Source organism: Athene cunicularia (genome assembly GCF_003259725.1).
Source record: "Athene cunicularia isolate RWA chromosome 13 unlocalized genomic scaffold, athCun1 chr13_part1, whole genome shotgun sequence".
Classification (NCBI taxonomy): Eukaryota; Metazoa; Chordata; class Aves; order Strigiformes; family Strigidae; genus Athene; species Athene cunicularia.
Window position 1 is genome coordinate 20011908 of NW_020799117.1, and position 4233 is coordinate 20016140.

Genomic DNA, 4233 nt, shown 5'->3' on the forward strand with positions numbered 1-4233 from the left:
ACCTTCCCCCTCCCGCCCCGGACACTGCCCTGCACAAAGCCACTTTGTCTGCCTCTTCCTCTTCCTCCTCTCCATCTGGCTGCTCTCCCTCCCTGGCGCCCATCTTGTCCCCCTCCCTCTGCAGCTCAAGGACCCTCCTTCTCTTTTTATCTCTGGGGAGGGGGTCTAAGCCCCCCTGTTGCCCCATTGCAGCTCACAGGAACCCCGGGGCTGTGCCATGGTCAGGAGGTGATGGGGACGATGGGGAGTCCACCCTGCCGGCCCTGGCACCCATCCACATCCTGGGGACCAGTTGTGCACCTGCCACTGGGACGAGCCGTGGGTGCTTCTCCCCGAAGCCCTCTGGAGCCAGGGTGACACTGGCACGGGGGAGTCCTCCTCTGGCACGGCTTCACCAGCTGCCTTCCCTTCACCAGCTGTGTCACTGGGGGTTGACCCAGGTGGGCTGGCTGCACCCAAATCCCATGTGTCATGAGTCCTGTGGGAGAGGAAGGGACTTTTCTGGGGCATGTCTCTGCTCCCCAAGCCAAACCCTGGCCACTGGGCTGTCCCTGGCATGATGCCACCCACATCTCTGTTCTCCGGAAGGGGGATATGCCTCAATACAGCCACCTTCAGTCCTCTTCCTGCTCCCAGCCACCCTGGCAAAGCTCTGGGTAGTTTGGCTCAACATCGCTTCCCATTCATGTGGAGAAGGTGCCAAAAACCCCTTCCCCACACTGGGCATGGCCACTTTTGGCATGTGCCAAAGGGAGAAGGGCTGTCAAGGCAGCGCTGGGCACAGGAAGCCCCTGCCCATTGCCATGCTCACTGCCGGAGGAACGTTTTGTCCATGAGTGGCATTTCTTGACTTTTTATTTGGCTGGGGGTTTCCCAAAGCACTGCCTCTGCCCAAACTCCCTGGGGGCTGATGGGGGCTGGGGGCATCCGGGAGAGAATTAGCCCTGCCTGGCTGCGTGCCACCAGGGGCTCCCCAGGGATAGGTTTGGGGGGCAGCACTGGGCTCTCGGGGAGTGAAGGGGTGTTTCTGACTGCAGAGGCAGGTTGGCTCCTCTGCCAGCAGCTCGGTCACAGAGACCCTGGCAGGTCCCACCACAGCATCACAGGGTCCCCAGCAAGTTCCAGCAGTGTGTGGGCTCTGGGGGGGATGGGGACAGCAGTGTCGCCTTTGAGCTGAGCCCCTCCAGCCACACCGTGGCCTAACAGTAGTGTCCACAGCATCTCCCCCCTCTGCCCAGTTTGCCTTCATCCCACCTGGCATCCTTCTCCTTCCCCTGCCTCCCTCTCCCTGCCCTCCCCTCTCCCCCACTCCATGACTTCAGGGCTTGGCTGCAGCTGCCCTTCGCTCCTCAGGGCCAGGCTTCTCTGGCTTCTGGCCACCAGCACGGCAGGGGCAAGGGCTCTGCCCTACAGGGGAGGAAGGACAGACAGAGCAGGCTCCAAGCACCTCATGCCACTGCACAGCAGAGACCACCACGAGGTCACACAGGCTGCAAAAGGGCAAAATCCCACCACATGCTATTTTGCCTCGTCTCCTGCAGCCCAGAGAGTGGCTGAGGGCTGGCCCTGCTCCTCCAAGAGATGGATGAGCTCTTGGCAGCCACTGAGCCCTGGCAGGGCTGGCAAAGGGCAGGCAGTGCCCTCCCTCCACTGTCTCCTTCACCACAGTTGCAAGGTTTCAGCCAGCAAAAGACAATTTTTTTTTCCATCTCTGCATGCTGAGCTTAAGCAGTTAGAAAAAAATAATTAAGTAAATCACAGCATCTGGATGTGGATTTATGGAACAGGAAGGAACACAGAGGATGGTGAAACCTCTGTTCCCACCAAGGAATCTGAGGTTGTGTGAGACGTCAGCTGTGTCAGGGGGAAATAAAATCCCAGGGGGATGTTCCAGTGAGGGGCTGCGGGGAGCCAGGCTGCGGAACACCCTGCTATGGGCACCTGCTCTCCTTGCCCAGCCATTTACACTCACTGCCCCAGTGAGTCCCTTTTAGACCTTTTCTATCCCAAGGACCAAGATTTCTAAGTAGGTTTTGATGCCATCAGCTGTCCTCCCTGCTGATATGCTTATGGGAGGAGAAGCCCCCAGCTGCCACCAGTTCCCCGGGGTTTCTTCTGAGGCAGGCTCCAAATCCAACTACAGGCTCTTGGCACAGGAAAGCACAAAGCCCTGTTTAATCCTGCAGCTCCCAATGTCTGCTTCAGACCCAGGGCAACCTCCCAACTGTCTTTAGGGACCCTGAAGGAGTGAGCAAGAAGGAGCTGCATGACAATTCAGGTTTTTTGGTGATTTTTTTTTCCCCCCACTCTTTGCTGGGTGAGGTCACTGCTGGAGGATCTGCCTGATGGGACTAAGCCTGTGACTGCAGAATGATGCCAAGGAGCATGTCAGCAGGCAGGATGCCAGCTCCCCACCCAGCCCTCCCCAGGGCCAAGTGACCGCAGGCCAGCTCAGCTCACAAATTCAGTGGAAAATTGGGTTTGCTCAATTCCTTTTTTTTTTTTTTTCCTATTGTTTTGGTTTGATTTTCAAGGTCAACTGGCCAAAAATGTCACTGTTGTGAACAAGGGCCCCACAGTCTGGTGAGACAGGGCCAGCACTGCCCTTCTGCAGGCTCCAGCCCCACCAGGAGCAGGCATTGAGTTGGAAACACTCCTCAGAGGAAGGACAGCAGGGTCCCCAGCACTGTGTAACCTGTTCCTGTACCACCAAGGACTTCCAGCTCAGCTGCCTGCAGAGCAGCCTGGGGTTCCTCTGGTCTCATGTTATGGATGTACCTGGGAGGGTGACAAGGAACAGTGGGGGTGGGGGGAAGAGGTGCTGGGCTGCTCTCAATGTAGGGGAAAGGAGATGAAGGAGAAGTAGTAGAGTGAAACAGCAAGCAGGAGGGTACTAGGGTAGAGCCCCTTCTGGCTGTTGAGGGATGTTCAGACCATCCCAGAACAGACCCTCATCTGCCTGATATGCTGGCCCAGACCCAAAGTCCTTCTCTCCTCTACAGCTGAACCACCTCCAAGTTTTTACTGGTGAATACACACACACACCCCCCGCACACTTGGTTTGCAGGAGGCAGGGTGCAGCCACTCACACCCCCACCAGCAGCCAGCGCCAGGCACACAGGATGTAACCCTGGGTCCTGCTCCAGCCACAGAGTCCCTCAGTCCCCTGCCACGGCTGGAGGTGAAAAACCCCCTCCCTCCACCCGCTGACTTGCTCCCATCCCCCATCCAGCATCATCCCCTCCTTTCCAAGGTCAAGTTGTCCTTCCTGGGAGTGACGCTTCTAATCCCCTGATGGTCTCTCAGCCTGAGCGACTGCCGGGGCACTCGGTCTTGCTACCCTCTTGGCATCCTTTCTGTAAGGGCTGTGACTTGGGCTCTGTTTCTGTCAGCCTCCCTTTTGTCATCACCCCAGGTCAGTATGTCCTCCATCAGCTAACCATGCTGCAATGAACATGTTCCCACTCCCACGTGTCTTTGTTAATTAGTGCAGCTGACCAGGTTCCCTTCATCGGTGCTAATTGGCCAGGTTTGTGTCTCTATGCATTTCCTTTCCCGTTTTTCTCAGTGCCCTTGGGTGATTTTAGCGAAACAAAGAGGAGAAACAAAATGAAACTCAATACACATCCTCACACTGCACACCTCCTTACACTGACACCAGCAGCTGGGAACACCGGGACATGGTGGGGCTCAGGGCACTGGGGAGGCTGTGGGCTCCTGGTGCCAGACCCACACCCACAGCCCTGAAAAGCCCCTTTGCTCCCCACCAGCAGTGGCTGTCACTCGGGGGGGGGACCTGCTGGCCTGACCATCACCTCTTCGTCCACCAACCCCCAGCTCCAGGTGCCTGATGGCATCCCCAACAAAGTGGGCAGCAACGCCCAGTTCCCTGGGACGATGTCACTCCAGCCAGGGTGGGTGCTGGGGACAGCCCATGGGTGGCACCTGGATGATCTCAGCACTGGTCCCCATTAGCAGTGGGTCGATGTGATTGATCCCCAGTCGTCCCCTTGAGCTGCCCCTAACACACTCCAAGTGCTCCAACGTGGGAGGGACAGTAACCCTGGGGCTGGGGGCAGAGGACACAGCATGACAAGGGCCCCACAGCTCTAGGTCCCTGCCCTGTCACCATCCTGACGCCCATGCCCTCCCCTTGTGGGCTGGGACCTTGTGTGTGTGTGTGTGTGTGTGTGAGATTTGGTCTGTGGGGTGCAGAGGAATTGGGGGGGGGGG